We start from the raw sequence: 19355 nt of genomic DNA, 5'->3' as shown, positions 1-19355 counted from the left end.
TGTATGTCTATATTATATAAAGTGAATTTTAAGTGCTTGTGACACTGCCATGCTGTCAGATTCAGTTTCTAACTTAGAAACCTGAGCCACATACAGGACCTGAACAAATATAATTTGTCCCTCCCTGATCAGCATCCTGAATCTTCAGACTGAAAACAAACAAAACTTGGCTTCCACTGGCTAATTAAGAGGTACCTTTGTGACTAATCTATTTGCATATTTGAATAGAGAGGAGCCTTTTCTGACTTACAGGAACAACAGAAGAAAACCATGGCTCTCAAACACAATTATGCAGAGAGATGCAAAACAATGATATTACATAAACCTACCAAACAATGGCACAAAAGAGTTCAATATGGTACCATAAAGGAAGCATATTTAAACTCCAAAGGATTACACAGTAAGTGTCTGTTCTGAATTTATAAATAAAAGCACAGGCCATTTGTTGGTCATATAATTTATCAACCAAGATGTCTTTGTGAGCAGCAAGCTATCTAACCTAGTCCTACATTAAACATTCCTTCTGGTGAGGAATTCAGACCCAAAATCTCAGCCCAGCCTAGTACTTAGGAATAGCAGATCTATTGTATGATGGCCTGCTTGTGTCAGGAATCAGGCCCTGCAACAGTGCTAGTCTCTGGGCAACCTAATGAGCACAGATAGTCTATAGTAGGCTGCCTGATTGGCTATACCACCTAACTGGTGGGAAGTCCCTCCCCCGGTCATGACCAACCCCACTGGAGCTGCTGCAGCTGGGGAGAGGAGCCCTTCCCTGGCCCAGCCCCACCAGAGTTGCCACAGTGGGGAGAAGTGCACCTCTCCACCCCCGCATTCCCCGCCCCCCCAGCCCAGGTGCTGCTGTAGGGGGGAGAGAGTTGAGGGGAGTCCTCTCTCCTCTTCCTCCCCCCATAGCCCTGGCTCAGCCTGCATGCCAAACCCCTCATCCCTGGCCCCACCCTAGAGCCTGCACCCCCAGCCAGAGCCCTCACCCCCACACACCCCAACCCTCTGCCCTAGCCCTGAGCCCCCTCTCATACCCCCATTCCCTCATTCCTGACCCTACCCCAGAGCCTGCACCCCCAGATGGAGCCCTCATCCCCCCACATACCCCAACACTCTGCCCTAGCCCTGAGCCCCCTCCAACACTCTGAGCTCCTCAGCCCTACCCTGTCACATGAATTTTGTTATGTGCACCCATATGGAGATGATGTGTCACACATCACCTCCATATGAATGCACATAACAAAATTCATTCTGTGCATGGGTGGGAAAAACTAGAGGGAACACTGCTTAGTACTGACTCCTGCTTCAACCACTAGAGTCTAACTGCTCATGTGCTGGACTCTTTCAACTTGAACCCATGAGCATTTCCCCTTTGGATGTGGCTGGGCTGTGAAAAATTCAGCCAGTTTCTCTATTGATTCATCATTTGTCAGTGGTGAGTCAATGAATAATTTAACAACTGAGTAGTTTCATTCTCATATGGTACCCGTCATTCTATCAAAATCAAGATTATTGGTGGGGTCCCTTCTTTTGGGGCTTTCATTGAGGCCCCTTTTGAGTTGATATCAATATAGCAGAAATGTTCTCATGGGTGCAACTTATAGTTCAGGAAAATGGATATTGTATAAAAGTGACACATATTCTGTACTGTTTTGTGTTTTTGTATATTTCATTCTCTTTGTGGCCTAGGTTGCAGCTAGAGAGTAGGGTCATCTTCAGTATTTAATAACTTATGTGACTGTTGTCTGTGTGTCACCTGAGCAGCTCCACTTGTCAAGAACTACTGGAAACCTTTTAAAAGAAAGCTGAAGGGCATTGGAATCCCATCTATCATAACAATAAAATTGTCAGACACATAGAAGAACATAAATTGTTGGGCAAAAGTCAACACGGTTTCTGTAAAGGGAAATCATGTCTTACTAATCTATTAGAGTTCTTTAAAGGGGTCAACAAACATGTGGACAAGAGGGATCTAGTGGACATAGTGTACTTAGATTTCCAGAAAGCCTTTGACAAGGTCCCTCACCAAAGGCTCTTATGTAAATTAAGCTGTCATGAGATAAAAGGGGAAGGTCCTTTCATGGATTGAGAACTGGTTAGAAGACAGGGAACAAAGGGTAGGAACAAATGGTAAATTCTCAGAATAGAGAGGGGTAACAAGTGGTGTCCCCCAAGGGTCAGTCCTAGGACTAATCCTATTCAACTTATTCATAAATGATCTGGAGAAGGGGGTAAAAAGTGAGGTGGCAAAGTTTGCAGATAATACTAAACTGCTCAAGATAGTTAAGACCAAAGAAGACTATGAAGAATTTCAAAAGGATCTCACAAAACTAAGTGATTGAGCAACAAAATGGCAAATGAAATGCAATGTGGATAAATGTAAAGTAATGCACATTGGATGGATATTAGGTTGGATATTAGGAAAAACTTTTTCAATAGGAGGGTGGTGAAGCACTGGAATGGGTTATCTAGGGAGGTGATGGAATCTCCTTCCTTAGAGGTTTTTAAGGTCAGGCTTGACAAAGTCTTGGCTGGGATGATTTAGTTGGGAATTGCTTTGAGCAGGGTGTTGGACTAGATGACCTCTTGAGGTCCCTTCCAACCCTAATATTCTATGATTCTAAGGAGATTTGAGGAAGTAGAGGAGGCAGCTCTTTTCTTTTCTTTTCTTTCTTTTTCTTTCCTTTTCCTTTTCTTGTGGTGAATCCCTCTGGCCATCATGGAAATGACACTGATAGTAGCGCTGCCAGCATTATTTGTCTCACCTGGAAGTCAGTCTTTGCATACCTTACAAGTCTATTGAGTACTCTTTCTTGGTTTGTAACAAGAGGGAAGTCTACAGATGGGGAACAATAAAAAGTGACAATTTGAAGGAGGGAATCCAGTTGAACAAAAATGTACAGTGCACCTTAAAAATGAAAATGAGGAGAAGCAGAGTAAAGTTGTATTATCTATATCCATTATTCTGTTAGCTTTGGTAGGTTACAAAAAGACAAGACCTGTAAGATATGAGGCAAAGGGGGAGGAACTGAACATGAAGAGATATTTTTTAAAAAATAAGTACTCTTTTAGAATGGCTTCATAAACATAAGTCTTCTTCTCTCCTTGCACCCTCAGGCCAAGAGATGTTAGTTATTCCAAAAATCAGTCCTCATAACATGATAGATAACAAATAGTAATAGAACTACCAATATTCATGCTCTCCTTCAGTGCTCAGCCACACTATGTTTTGCTTTCCCAGCATCTATCCCTCTTTGTGTATGGTTATCTGTTTAGGTCTCAAACCTGTCAAACTTGCTTGGATGAATAATCCATAACATTGATGTGTAAGGGATCCCTTGTGTTAGCCTGGCACGGCTGGTCTGTAAGCTTTTCAGTGAGGATACCTTTTCTTTAGGATTGCCAACTCTGACTGAAACTGTTCTGGGAGATTTTTTTCCCCCAACATGACATAATGTAATTTTCTTAAAATATCCTATTAAAATCTCCTACATTGCTTTCACGAGTCACTGGGAGATTAATGCCAGTTCCGGGAGAGTCCAGGCCAATCCTGGAGAGTCAGTAACCCTACTTGTCTTCATAATCTGTAAATCACCTGGCACACAATTGGTGGAGGTACCATCCAGATAATAAATAATAACAGCACCATCCATTCTTTATTAAAACAGTACATGACATTTTTAGGAGAGGAAGTGAGAAATGATTACTCCAGGTGAAAGGACGATTTTAGGAAGGCAGAAGTTAATAATTTGAGTTAAAATTTAGCCTAGAAATGGGGGTATATATTATCCCTTACTCCTGGGCAAAGTGTTAGGCAGTTTCTCATGATCACAGATGTTCTGGAGTTCTGTTATGTCCTATTGAGTAGGAAATAGGGCAATTTGCTTATGAATTTGATTTTTAGAAATATTTCTGTAACATTATTTTGAGATCCATGAAATAGGTGAACTGTGAATAAGGTTATATAAACATATGATGTCTGATTCCACAGCCACTTGAAAATGGACCTATGCTTGTCTGAAGTAATCAGAGCTCCTTTATGTGTGTGTACAGTTGTCTGCTTAGTTACCTGTGTCAATAGGCTTGGTTTTCTGGGTGAAATTTATTTGCTTTTATGCCATAGAAACCTGACTGTCCCTGAGCAGAGCCCCCTGCAGGGCTATACTTACACCCATTTAGCTGAGAGTTAGGATTCATGCAGTTTTAACTAGTCTGGTGCAGGGGGAAGCATTGGCCAGGTAAGGGGCCATATGATCTGTGCTTGCATGGAACTAGTAGGCTTAAACCACCAGCCAGGGGCGCAGAGAGGAAACTGTTGCAATTGTAGGCCACTGGTTGGAATAATGGGTACAGAAAGACCTGGCTTGGGCTGGGCCCTACTTTACTGTGTGTACCAAGTCTGTTTGCTGGGGCTTTGTGCATGCTTGTGTGAATGTCACCCTCTGTTTATATATTGCATATAATCATTGTGTGAATTCTTGGAGCCTAATAATGCGTTCCATTCTGTGCGTACTGAAAACCATTGCTGATTTCAGTGAGTTGTGGGGTCACAAGCAATGCACGATCAGGTCCTTAGGATTCAGAAACCATGATTAATAATCATTCTATAAATTGACTTTATACTTCACTTGTGTGTTTTGTTTAGCTCTGCCCATACCAATGGCATCAATGTTTCTATTGTAATTAAAGTACTTCAAGGGGTGGGGGGCAGAGGAAGAGGCAAGGCTAGAAAGGAATAAAGATGAAACAGAACTACACATGTCAAACAGCATATATGATGGTATGAGGTGCTATAAAGCTTTGGACAAGGTTTTGGAAAGCCCTAGATGACTCACTTTGGGCCCAACCATGTGTAATGTGGCAAACAGGTGGCAATAAAAACTTTATAGCACCCACAGCATCCATTATATATAATAATAGTCTTAGAAGTTAAACTGTATAAAATTTTCTTACCTATTTAGCTCAAAAAGTTTTCTAGAAATTATTCAGTGTGATTAAGTAATAACAGCGGCCCTTTTTTCCAGTAACTACTCTGACAGGCTTTTGGTATAGTAACTAGTCTCTAATGGGAAGGCACTGGATATAACTTAGATACAGAATACAAAATCACCTAAATGATTATGATACAGCCAGAGGAAATATCAGGCTGTGACTTTTTTTCTCTCAGCATCTATTTTTTAAAATCATTCTCAGAAGTATGCAAAGGCCTTTACCTTACCTGTCACATTTTAATTTTGTGCATTTCATCTGGAACCTTAGCAAATACTTAGTAATTCACAGTATTGTGCCACCTCCAGAGTGCTGAGATAAGTAAAATTTTCCAGCCAAACATGTGCATGCAGTTATTATTTGACTGATTAAGAAGTTCTTAATAGCTGTTCTTCATTGTCATAAGGATATAGTAACTACACTTTATTCATTAATTCTCTCTCCTATGTCTTTATCAGTTTTTAAAATCAGCCAGTCTGAAAAGGATGATATGAGAGACAGGTTTCTTAGTCACTGTTCTGGTGGAAGTGTACATTGTATTCTTACCCTCCCGTCTCTGCCTGTAATGTACTCTCTGTACTTTTTGAGAGAATGATGTATATCTCTTAACAAATAGCAAGGGGAAATGTGAAAGTGTTCCAGGAGTAGTTCTGTAAAATATCCTGTGGCGTAGATCAAGGAACAATTAATTAGAAAAAAAAGTTTCTAAAATTCAATTTGCTGCAATTCTTTTTTTTTAAGTGGTGGTTGTGATTATAATAAAAAGCTCTCGTGGCATCCAGTACTGCGTACGCACAGGCCACAGCCTTTTCATTCTAATGGGAAACAAAATTAGTTCATTTAATCTGTGTTCCTGCTGACTTTTACACCCAGAGTACTCGAGAGGTTTCAATTAAGATAAGTGGTTTTCCTGTTTGTAAAATATTACTTCATTTTCCTGACTTTGATAAAAAATGTTCCCCATTGAAATGTTCCTAAGCACCTAAACACACAGTTGGAAAAGAATAAAGGTCAACTCCTGGTCAGTGGTAGCAGAAGCCTTGCCTAAGTAGCACTCTGAGTACACTGTTGCTGTACAATGTTTCTATTGTTCTTATTTGTCTTAGTTATTAGAATCAACTGGGATATTATAAAATTGTACATGTTTGCGGTGGGTGAGGGAGGAGGTGGAGGGATTGCTATAAAATACACAGTGATAGACAAATTGGAGATAGAAGATATGAATAAATATTGAAAATGTATGCAGGAGAGGCCTTTTAAACATGCATTCTTAACTGTAGCGAACTTATTCATTTTATTAGGTATTCATGGTGCAATGCTCATGGAAAACCAGAATTTGGAGACATTGACCTCCTTCAGTTTCACTTGATTCCCCCCCACACTCCTATCATTGCCTGGCCAGTATCTGTTTAAGTGAAAAGGCTGAGTAATTTCATAGTGTTACTGTGTTTGTTCAAATGTTAATCAGCTTGTTTGCATTGAGACTTGGAAACATTGTAGTGTTGCACAAAAAATTACACTGTATCCTTTAAGTCCTGGTAAATTTAATCACATTCTTGCTGCTGGCCTCTTACCTGCTTTGCACAGCTGAAGCTACCTGGACTTCAGGGGTGGACTGAGCCCTCTAAGGCATTTACACAGGCAAGATACCCATGAGTAGTACAACTGTTTTATGGAGGGAAGTATAGCCAGTTGTGACAGAAAAGCCACACAGCCAGGGTTTGAAATTTAGCCCAAACAAATGAAGAATTAGAGGCTCATTCACCTGAACATCTACCAATGTGATATGACATCATGTGCCAGCAATGCCCCTTTGCCATATATGTTGGTCAAACTGGACAGTCTCTTCACAAAAGAATAAATGGACACAAATCAGACGTCAAGAATAATAACATTGAAAAACCAGTCGGAGAACACTTCAACCTCCCTGGTCACTCAATTACAAACCTAAAAGTGGCAATTCTTCAACAACAAAACTTCAAAAGCAGACTCCAACTAGAAACTGCAGACCTGGAATTCATTTGCAAACTGGGCACCATTAAATTAGGCTTTAATAAAGATTGGGAGTGGATAGGTCATTAAACAAAGTAAAAACTATTTCCCCATGCTAAATTTTCCCCTACTGTTACTCACACCTTCTTGTCAACTGTTGGAAATGGGCCATCTTGATCATCATTACAAAAGTTTTTTTCCCTCCTGCTGATAATAGCCCACCTTCATTGATTAGTCTCATTAGAGTTGTTATGGAAACACCCGTTTTTTTCATATTCTCTGTGTATATATATCTTCTTACTGTATTTTCCACTGCATGCATTCGATGAAGTGGGTTTTAGCCCACAAAAGCTTATGCCCAATAAATGTGTTAGTCTCTAAGGTGCCACAAGGACTCCTTGTTCTTTTTCGTGTCTATTCTGTAATCCCAGCAACCAGTGAAAATACTCAGCACATTGATTTGCTGTTGGAGTAGTCAGCTGAATCCTGGTCACACTATGCTGACTATTGTAACTGCTTTATTATATTGGCTGTGCCAGTGTATTGGTTTCTGAAGGTCTGGCTTAATCCAGGAATAGTATGGTGGACAGCTATTACTGGCGGCCTAAGAAGTCACGAGCACCTGTACATTCATCTCTCAATCTAGTTACTAATGTATATATTTACTAGTATTACAGTAGCGACTGGAGACCCCAGACAGTTCCTGTCCTGAAGAATTTACCATCTAAACTACTCATGGATAACAACTCCCTGTGAATCTGTGGCTAGCTGAAAATAGAAATGGAAAGCTGATCTAGCAAACCTTACAGGGGCACTGCTGGCCTTAGATTTCAGTACTGACAAGCCAGTCAAAACCTGAAATGGTGTGAGCAGTGGCATCAGATGGGACTGAAGGAGAAAGCTGTTAGCACCTGTCGGAAGGAAACAACATTCCTTCCTTTCTAAGCGAATATCCTTTTAAAGGCCTGACCTTGTAAGTTACTGAGCACTCGTCGGGAAGTTGCACTCTATATGATTTTATGAAAGTATGCTGATGAGTGTGAATAAATTGTAACTAAAATATGCTTCACGAAAAAGGTCTCTTCTAAGGTATTACAAAGCTTATAATCTACTGAGTGTGATCATCTTATTTGTGTAAATGTGTCACTCTTGTATCTGAAACTATAAATAGGAACTATAACTGAGAGCCTATTGTAATTATGCAAAGTGTGGGCCATTAATAGTGGTTTGGAATCTTGATGGCTTCCATTAACTGGGACAATTGACTGTTGAGGGCTCTGTTTTACTTATAAGTCTTTCTGTATACGTGTGTGCTGGCAAGTGGGTAATGATGTTTGTGCTGAAGCTGACTGGAGTGTCTAACTTAGGCCTTGGCTACACTGGCACTTTACAGCGCTGCAACTTTCGCGCTCAGGGGTGTGAAAAAACACCCCCCGAGTGCTACAAGATACAGCGCTGTAAAGCCTCAGTGTAATTAGTGCCGCAGCGCTGGGAGCGCGGCTCCCAGTGCTGCAAGCTACACCCGTAAGGGATGTGGTTTATGTGCAGTGCTGGGAGAGCTCTCTCCCAGCGCTGGCGCTCCAACCACACTCACACTTCGGCAGCGCTTTGAAATTTCAAGTGTAGCCATACCCTTAGCAAGACAGGAGTGGAGGGGTGCCTGTTCTGGCAGGAGGGGGTTCTCTGTGGTATCCCAGCTCATTGAGTGACAGTCTAAAGGAAAGACAAATGGAAACTGGTGTGCAATTTGCCCAGAAAAAGGCTGCCCTGGGAAAAGAGAAGGCTGCCTACCTTTTTTTTTTTTTTTTTGCAAGCGTTGTCCAGGCAATGGCAGCTTCTGTGCAAGAATCTTACCAGGAGTGAACAAGAAAATCTCCCTGTCTTAAAAACCTGTCAGATATGACATGTTCCTGTCATGCTGAATCTTGTAGAACAATTGTAGTGAACTATGAAGGCATTCAATATTGTTTGCAAGAAACAATGGACAATGCCATTGGGGGGAGGGATAGCTCAGTGCTTTGAGCATTGGCCTGCTAAACCCAGGGTTGTGAGTTCAATCCATAAGGGGACCATTTAGGGATCTGAGGCAAAAATCTGTCTGGGGATTGGTCCTGCTTTGAGCAGGGGGTTGGACTAGATGACCTCCTGAGGTCCCTTCCAACCCTGATATTCTATGATTCTATGCCAAGAAAAACTTCATTTCACCATTATTGTATAAGAAAATGTGCTGATTGGAAACTGCATTTATGAGTATCTTATGCGATATGACACTAGAAAGGTTTGATGGAACTAGCATAAAGCTTTGAAAGCCAAGTCTGGATCTGGTCTTTGACTTTTTTGTAAGAATTTGTCACAAACTTAGTCTCAGTTTGAGGAACAAGCAACAAAATTGGGAAGTGATGTTATGAATTCTACAATGAAAAACACAAAAGTATTGTAAAGCAAAAATTTCCAGAAGGCAAATATGACACTATAGTTTGAGGAAGAAGGAAATTTGAGGTTGAGTGCTTTTGTTATCCTCAACAAGGTAAGTTCAGAATGAAAAATAAGTGAATGTTATGCTGAACTATTCACAAGGTTTGGCTTCTTTTATCTCTTGATCTAGTATGAAGTGAAGAGGAGATGAAAATATGCACTCAGGTGTTGTGCGGTGCTTACCCGAATGATCTAAATTCTGATCTTTTTTCTGAAATAGATCAATTTTCAGCATTTAGAAGATATGGTGACATGCTAGATAAGAGTGTTACTGGAATCATCAAATTTTTGTATGACACAGATCAGAGTAATGTCTTCTCAAATATTTTCATTGCGTTGAGACTGCATTTGATTGTGAAGCAGAGCAATTGTTCTCTAAGTCTGCCTTACTAAAAAATCATCTTTGTTCAACTGTGGTAGAAGCAAAGCTTAATGCTCTCACTATCATGTCAATTGAATGAGATTTATTTCACACACACTCTTATCATGTGAGGATACAATAACTGAATTTGCAGCACCTAAAGCTCACAAAATGCCAGTTTAAACATGCAATATTTCATTTTACTCTTATGTTCTTATGTTTATTCATGCAGTATATAACCCATTCATTGTCTTCAATTTTCTTTTTGTATTTATTCAGCAATATACATGACTTGCTGATTGTCAGAAGCTGGATATTTTTTTGCTTTCATTAATACTGTACCATGTTCACAAAAAGGAGGCCTCTGAAAAACATTAGCGCCTGGCCTCCAATCTTGTTAATTCAGCCCTTAAAGACGCAGCAGATTGGTTCCAGCCCTGGCTGAAATCGCATCACTCACAAAGAAATTGTCAGAATTGGCAATACTGACTTTGGTTCATCAAAGTTTAGGGAATAGCCAAGCAGATTATTATCCCTTCCCAGGCCCAATTTTAAAGGCCCTGAGCTCCTGCCTTAACCAAACTGATTTCCCTGCAGCCTGGAGCCTATTTTTCTGGTTCCATGGCTCCTCTTGTTTTGGTTTCGGTTATTCTGCCATCTCTACCTTTCCATAACAGCTTTTCTCCCCAATTATTTCCTTAATCATGTAGGCGTGGCTTTAAATTTTTTTGCCACTTTTGCTCCCCTGCCTACAAAAAAAGTAAGGGGTCACTAATACCAGCCACCCTTGAAAGATACAGGTGGCAAACAAAAGGACAAAGAGACCAACAATGTAGTATTTTTTACAGTTTTCTCATTCTCCTCAGTGGGATGCTGCCATGTTGCATTCCTACCACAATATAATGCACTTCCTAGGTCTTTCGTATGTTCAGAGGTCTCATTGAAAGGAACCCACTGGGTTGGTAATTTGTTGTTTTTAGCTTTGTGTTGTAGCTTAAAGCCATCATGCTCAGGGATAATTGCATTTTTATTTCTGGCAGCCCTCTAATATTCTGTAGTGAAATGGAAATTCTGAGAATATTCGTTTTCATTCCAAATTTATAAAATGTCAAGTTTTCCTGCAAAATGGAAATTCTGCTTTGCTGGATCCAAACTAGCCCTAAAAACCCAACCAAGAAGATTTTGAAAAACAACTCTCGCCTCTATCCATCTCTGATTAATTTGCTTGCTGTATATTAGCTTCAAGTATGATGGTATATATAGAGCTGGTATATTTTGCTTGGATGTACAGCTGTGTAGATATCTCACAGATTTAATTAGTTTTAAAGCACTTTTGACAGCTATCAACAGCACTATCAATTTGTAATTTCAGTTTTCAATAACAGTATTTCAGATTTTTCTAATTTTCTATTTCCAGTACCTCAATGAGATATAAATTCAAAATCGCAAATGAGATACTGGTATGAACTATAAACTATTCATATATAAATTGATTAGGATAAATCAAGTCTGGCAGTACTACAGCATTGATTATATGTGTTGGTTGCTTCACTATAGTCCCCTTAATAATAATAATAATAATTAATATAAATAATTAATAAATAGTGAGGCATGAGTCAGTGCAAGAGTGGCTTAGACTGACCCAAAGTCTTAGGAGCCAAAAGATGACTCACCTTCTCAAATAAAGAGAAACATCTAATAAACATTACATTGATGTACCTCTTTAGTTCTGTTTGCAGTGTAACAACACATACTGTAGAATGAGGGAGAGGAGAGGCAAAGGTGTTGTTAGTAGATTAATGTCCAAGCAACGACATAAGTGGATATTTAAGTAGGTATGTAATGAGATGCCACCTACTATGGCTGTCATGACATCATCTTCCCGACTGCTAATATTATAGCTACAAACTCTACTTAAAAAAACACCTGTTGCCACTACAACAGCTGATTCTGCCCCTGTTTCTATTGAATCTGTCTTAACATCTGAGCGTGCATTTTATTCTGCCTGAGCAGAAAGCACTTTAGAGATAGAAAGACTTTCCCTCATCCCATTGTTTTTGGGATTTTTTCTTTTCCTACTTTTCTGCTTTCCATGTTATTTTTCGTGAACACAGCACCATTTGGCTAACTTTCTCTCATTTTATTTCCAGTTCTGCCACAGAAATGCAAGAAAGCAGCTGATGCATTACACAGAGAGAAGCCAGAGCCTCCACTCGTGTAAACTGGCTTCTTACATGTATACCAACTGAAGATCTGGCCCATGGACTGGTTAATTTTAAAGTATTTTATTCTGTCAGCTTTCTTCTCTGAGCTCTGCCCTGTTCCAAGCTGCTTTTACATGTCTAAATATTAACACTACTGATTGCATTGATTGACAGATCCCACCTAGGCTTTAGTCCAGGCTGCATGTTTTATTAAGCTAAATAAGCACTAAGCAAAAAGCCTTGTTGTATGTACAAAATATTTAAAAGTCCTACAGTTTCTAGAGTATTTTAATCTTTAATGCTTAAAGGAAAATCTACATCTTGGACAGTAATGATTAATACCAAAATTCCATTTTGCTTAAAGCTAACAAAATGCAGTAGGTTTCTATTACAAGCAACAGCCAGCATTTTCAGATTCAGAATCTAGCTGGGCCTGTTCTTCCTAAGTATTCAGCTTGTATGCTGTCCATGTCATTCAGCCCTACTTATCAGTGCAAGAGTGCTGTGCTGTTGTCTTAAAATCCTTTGTGATCTTACCTTTTTATCCTTCCAGGGATGGATAAGCAGCCAGGCTTTAATTGAATCACACTTCTCAAACAGGGAGCACATTTGAAATAACTTTTTGTTATTCGAAAGGACAAACATTCATATATATAGTACAAGAGAAATAAATGAACTTAAAAGGAGTGCATGTAACCGTGGCATCTATCTCAAGAAAATTCACTCTTACCATTGGTTCACTAGCTGCAGAAGACCATTCTCTCTGTTAGTATAATCCTGCTGGAAAATCTCTGTCTCAGAACTGTGTTACCAGTCATCTATCCCACTTTCCTGCACCAATAAATTGGAGTTTGATTGATCTTTCTGCTATACCTGCTTACAGTGAATGTGTTCGATATGGTGGTTGTAGTCTTGTCCTCACTGAAGCCAGGGAGAGTTTTTCTATTTACTTACAGTGCAGTCAGGATTTCTCATAGTGAGCTGAAATCAGCTGCTTTTCAGATACAAGTATTTTGTTTGTCCCTTGCACAATATGCCTGTGCAGTTCTTTGAGGATATTGACTTTTTTTTCCTTTCAGGTTTGAGGCTCTGTTGTTCATGTATAAAGTATTGGTTTTTCATAGCTAGAAGAGGTGATAATATTGTGGGGGAGACAGCCAGCCCATTTAACATTATACATTTTTCACAAAAAAAGCTAATTTAGCAAGAAAGCAATAGGTGTCCCCAAGATGAGACATTTCTCCGTAACCTTTGAAAGAGGGCATATGTCAGCAGTTTGGTTAGTATTGATGTGATTGTACCAGATGGTCAGAGAGACCTGTGTTGCCGTACCATCTTTCTCTTCCGTTGCTGGATAATTTTGTAGTATTGCATTATATTAAAGCTTACCCCATTCATGCACTGTATTTGTTGTGATCAGGTGCCTGTTTCATAAAATGACAAAAGCCTTCTTCTGTGGGAGATTGGCAACTTGCAGAATTAATGAAGTAGATCTTGCGCATTTGGGGCTTCCTGGATAAACATTCCTCAGCTAAAATAACAAGGAGTCCTTGTGGCACCTTAGAGACTAACAAATTTATTTGGGCGTAAGCTTTCATGGGTTAGAACCCACTTCATCAGATACATGTAGTGGAAAATACAGTAGCAGTTATATATACATAGTACATGAAAAGATGGGAGTTGCCTTATCAAGAAGAGGAGTCAGGCTAATGAGACAATTCAGCTAACAGTAGAATACCAAGGGAGGAAAAATCACTGTTGTAGTGGTAATGAGTGGCCCATTTCAAACTGTTGACAAGAAGGTGTGAGTAACAGTATGAGGGAAATTAGTTTTTGAAATGACCCATCCATTTTGGGTCATTACAAAAACTGATTTCTCGATACTAATTAGACTTCAGTTACATGTATTGTCACAGAAATAGGATATCTTATCACCATGCCCTGCAGAGGGCATGTATCTCATGCTGGGGGAACAAGGAAGGGATTTGGATAATGCAGAGGTTTGGATAATAGAGCAAAGACACCTAGCCAGGCCCCTTAGTCACAGAAATCTGATGTGTCTTCAGGGAATCACAAAGGGTCAGATAGGAAGAAATAATAGTAATCTTAGCTGCCTGTACATGAACGCAAAAAGCCTGGGAAACAAGCAGGAAGAATTGGAAGTCCTGGCACAGTAAAACTATGATGTGATTGGAATAATAGAGACTTGGTGAGGTAACTCACGTGACTTGAGCACTGTCATGAATGGGTCTAAACTGTTTAGGAAGGAGAGGTGGGAGAGAAAAGGTGGAGGAGTTGCACAGTATGTAAGGAAATGGTATGATTGCTCAGAGCTCTGATATGAAACTGGAGATAAGTCTATTAAGAGTCTTTGGGTTAAGTTTAGAGGCCAGAGAAACAAGTGTGATGTCATGGTGGGCATCTGCTATAGACCACCAGACTAGAAGGATGAGGTAGACGAGGCTTTCTTCATACAACTAACAGAATTTTTCAGATCACAGGCCCTGGTTCTCATGGGGGACTTCAATCACCCTGATATCTGCTGGGAGAGCAATACAGCAGTGCATAGACAATCCAGGAAGTTTTTGGAGAGTGTTGGGGACAACTTTCTGGTACAAGTGCTGGCGAAACGAACTAGAGGCTGTGCTTCTCTTGAGCTGCTGCTCACAAAGAGGGAAGAATTGTTAGGGGAAGCAGTGATCATGAGATGGTCTAATTCAGGATCTTGACAAAAGGAAGAAAGGAGAGCAGCAGAACGTGGACCCTGGACTTCAGAAAAGCAGGCTTTGACTCTCTCAATGAACTGATAGGCAGGATTCCCTGGGAGGTTAATATGAGGGGGAATGTAGTCCAGGAGCTGGCTGTATTTTAAAGAAGCCTTGTTGAGGGCTCAGGAACAAACCACCCCGATGTGCAGAAAGAATAGCAAATACGGCAAGCGATCAGCTTGGCTTAACGGAGAAATCTTTGGTGAGCTTAAACACAAAAAGGAAGCTTACAAGAAGTGGAAATTTGGACAGATGACTAGGGAGGAGTATACAAATATTGTTTGAGCATGCACGGGTATAATCAGGAATGCCAAAGCAAAATTGGAGTTGCAGCTAGCAAAGGATGTGAAAGGTAACAAGAAGCGTTTCTATGGTACGTTAGCAACAAGAAGGTGGTCAAGGAAAGTGTGGGCCCTTACTGAATGAGGGAGGCAACCCAGTGACAGATGATGTGGAAAAAGCTGAAGTACTCATTTTTTTAAAAAAATTTTTTTGCATTGGTTTTTGCAGACAAGGTCAGCTCCCAGACTGTTGCACTGGGCAACACAGTATTGGGAGGAAGTGAGCAGCCCTCAGTGGTGAAGGAACAGGTTAAGGATCTAATACATCCGAGGGTACTGAGGAGTTGACTGATGTGGTCATTATCTTTGAAAACTTGTGGTGATTGGGGGATCATCAAGCTCAAATGATTTATGTTCCAGAATGTTTCAATGGGGAAACAGGGTGAAGGAGTCTAGTATCCAGTATTTTCTCATCCTGGTTGCAGGTATTGTATATACTACATGTAGGAGATACCTAAAAGGAGCAGAATGACATTTACCAAGCCATATTAATAGGAATTGAGATGTTCACAGCTTTAGGATCAACAAATTGCAATGAGATGATGAAAGGCTTTTGACTGAATTCATAAAAATGAATAATTTTTCATTGTTAATCACTTTTTTTCAACACAAGCCTATAGAATAAAATGTCATCTCCATGGCATAATCAGCTCTGAGACAGCATGCTTTCTGCCATAAGAAATCCATCTTGTTTTCTGAATAATAATAGTACATTTTTCCTATCCATCACTCCAGGAGTTGAAGGTTAATATCTTTCTGTACTCTCAACACTCTGTTTAGTCACTTGAATTATTCATTTTTAATTCCTTTCTATTCCCTTTATATTTCAGCAGCAACAAAAGCCCACATGAAAGCTTTAGGCACCCTAACAATTTATTGGATGTCTGTCCAGACTTATTACAATAATCATACATATGAAACAAATTAACTCAGCCAAACCTCTAAACTAAGCCAACACAAATGCCATTTTAATCACCAGAAATTTACTTTCAACATTCCCACAAAACCCTCTGGTATAATTTCTCTGCCTTTCTCTGCAAATTCCATCATCCCTGAATACTAGGTAAAATTTCACTTTTATTTGTGGTTTACCCAGTGATGCTGTCTCAGGCAACGTTCCTCATGCATGCTTTTGAATTGTGGTTCCAGTAGTGGCACATTGTTTTATATGTGGCCATTAGCCTGTTTATATCTACATTGTCTGCATTGAAAAGTGATTTCTTGGTGCTGTGCAGTGCCCAGCTTCCTGCTGTATTTTACCATTGACATAAACTCATTAATTTTTCATGTGCAAACTTGCATTTCACAGCTTGTTGTTGCTAACTTGAGCGGGTAGCATATGATCTTATTTTTTAGCTGAGCTTATTGCATAACCGCCAGTTTTCATGTTCATTTTTTGTGCAGTTCCTGATGCCTTACAATTTCTCCTAACCACTGTGAAGAATTAAGTTGTACATTATTTTTGGTTCATCACTTATTGTTTCTGTAATTTTATGCTGTTCATCAGTCGACCACTAGATATTTCCAATTGTTTCCAAACACAAAGGACAAAATTTACTTTTGTTCTAAAATCACTATCATTTTAGATGAACAGGAACAACTGCAAGAAAGAACAAATGTAAAGTCAGATTGGGTGAGCATGCAGTGTTTGTCTTTGTTACACATTGCCAAAATGCTCTCTAGAGAGTAAACTGATAGCTAGAGTTTTTAGAAATATAAAATTTCAGTAGTCGATAGGAAAAAAAAGCATTTATTTAATAACTCTGTGTGTCCCATCTCTCACCATGGTATCTACAGGATGCTGATATTCAAGTTTTGGAGAGCTTTCACAGGAGTACTGCTTGTTGCATTGTGATGCCATCTGATCAAGGGGCTGCTGCTGCTGCAGCTATTGCATACACAGAATAACCAAGGACATTTGTGGGGAAAGGAAGGAATGTCAAGTGGAGAGGGGACTAGCCTGGGACCTGGTTCAATTCCCTGTTCGGTCACAGATTTCTTTATGATCTTGGGCAAGTCACTTAAGATGAAATCTTGATCCCATTGAAATTAATGGCAAAGCTCCCATTGACTTCAGTGGAGCCACGATTTCCTGGTTAGTGTCTCTGTGCTGCCATTCCTAGCTTGTAAAATGAGGGATGATAGTGCTTTATAACTTTAAAGGGGCCTTGTGAGGAGAAACACATTAAAGATTGTGAGGTGCTCAGATATGGTAATGGGGTTCATATAAGTACCTTAGATAAACAGAGGGCTGGATGAAGAGTGGCTTTAAGACTGGGCTCTTAGGAATTGTTTTAGGGTCTGTCTTGTCATCTCTCAGTCTGGGACACCAAGGATGATGAGGGAAAAGCAGAAAAACTTATAGAATCCTCAGAGTTCCATGAAGGATGTAGTATACACTCTGGGAAAGAGAATACCAGCACTACAGAGTAATATGTGATCTTCATGTCCCATGAAGGATATTAGTAGTTAAAATTTGATGGCAGTGGAAATAGACAACATGCTTTAAATATAGTGACTATCTTTCTAATGGTGTGACTAGCTTGTGGAAGAGTTAGCAGAGGACTACAAAGTAGTCACTGCCGCGTCTATCACTGTTGTCATAAAAGGATATCCTTTTTCCTGCTGGGTGTTTTTACAGCAGAGTAGTGACCACCAGTGAAACTTAGTAAAACTTGTGAGAAATTCTGAGATACGAGTTCTCAGTAAATAAACTGAAAAAATTCTCTGCTTTTTTTCCAGAACTACTATTATTTATGTAAATTTTTAGCTGATGCATCACGTGTTTCAGTCCTCATGTTTTTCTGTACTGGGGGAGACCACTCGATGCTGTTTACGTTCACAGGGTTCTGATCCTGCGGTGCAATCTGCTGGAGGAGAAGGAGGGTGAGGGCTTATGGTCTGGTGGGATAGGAAGACTGAGATAAGATAACTAGGCACAGGAGGTCCTGGTGGGAGAATTGGGGGTATAGGGGAAGGAGAATAGGATCTGGCAAGGAATGGAAAGAGAAGGAACAGGGTGAATGATTGCTGAACAACCTATTCTTTTTCAGGAGAGAAAGAGGAAGCAGAGCTGAGTCAGGTGGCTTGTGTGTTTTCAGGAGGCTGTGGAGCAGCAGTGGTAGGAGAAGCAGTGGAAGAGCTTTGGAATGATAAGAAAGTGAGCTTGATTCTGGTTTGCACATCATCACTAGATTGCAGAATCCTTATGCAGGGCAGGTAAGTGGACCCCAGTGTCTACTACACTAAACTGGGATTAGTGCACCAGTGTTCTATTCCCAGCCCTTCCACTGGCCTGCTAGGTGACACTTGACCTCTCTGTGCCTAAGTTTCCTCATCTGTAAAATGATGATAATGATGCTGACCTTCTTTGCCAATGGTTTGAGATCTATTGATGAAAGGTACTATATAAGAGCTAGATAGTCTTTGTTACCAGTGAAGTCAAACTCAGGATGAAGCTTGACTTTCAGATGCTACCTGCATTTGTAGTACTAGCAGTTAGAACTTAGTTCACAGAGTTTAAGACCAAAAGGGACCATTAGATCATCTAGTCTGACCTTCCATATAACACAGGCTATTACTATTCTTACTATCACTTTTCAAAATGGAATTGCACTTCAAAATAACATTAATGTTGTAGCACATTTTACTGCTATTAAACCCTACAAGTATGGAAATGTTAGGTACAGACTGAAGCTCCCAAATACTTAGTAACATAATTTGTTAATAATATATTTTGTAGATTAAGGTACAGTTTTCAAAAATGGCTTCTAATTTTACATCTGTGAATTTACATAGCTGTCCCAAACAGAGGAGGACACAAACAATAGAGTTTAGATGTGTGTGTATATATTAGATTTCTAAATTATGGCTATGTACAGCATGGGGGCAGAAAACTGTATGCACAAATTAAGAACCTTGTGGAAAAATAGACCCTTGTAGTTTTCCTTAAGTTAATATTTAATATTTTTGTGTGTCTTTATTTATCTATTATTTGTCTTCACTTTAGTCATGTGAAAGCAGATGTAACTAATCATCATTTGAGTGTTCAAACAAAGAACACCACAGAGGTTTTAAAAGAGAGGCTTAAACACAACAATATTTAACAGTGGTGGAAAAAACTGAGAGCCTTATTTATTGAATACTTGAAATGCTTCTCTCTCAAGACAAATGAAAGGTAGAAAAAGATCAGTATACCTATGTATTTCTGGATTTTTGAATA

General features: G+C 39.7%; 1 long non-coding RNA gene across 1 annotated transcript; it reads right to left on the bottom strand.

The window, feature by feature from the left end:
- Window positions 1–1207: 1207 nt before the first annotated feature.
- On the bottom strand, window positions 1208–17044 carry LOC115652807. Its single transcript, XR_004000749.1, has 3 exons — window positions 17035–17044; window positions 6916–6919; window positions 1208–1289 (listed from the first exon to the last, which is right to left on the bottom strand). It is a non-coding gene; the product is annotated as an uncharacterized LOC115652807 (long non-coding RNA).
- Window positions 17045–19355: the final 2311 nt, after the last annotated feature.

This window comes from Gopherus evgoodei, chromosome 5, assembly GCF_007399415.2.
Source record: "Gopherus evgoodei ecotype Sinaloan lineage chromosome 5, rGopEvg1_v1.p, whole genome shotgun sequence".
NCBI classification, from domain to species: domain Eukaryota; kingdom Metazoa; phylum Chordata; order Testudines; family Testudinidae; genus Gopherus; species Gopherus evgoodei.
Note: the sequence above shows the minus strand (reverse complement) of the source record. Positions and strands in the feature narration are given on the sequence as shown.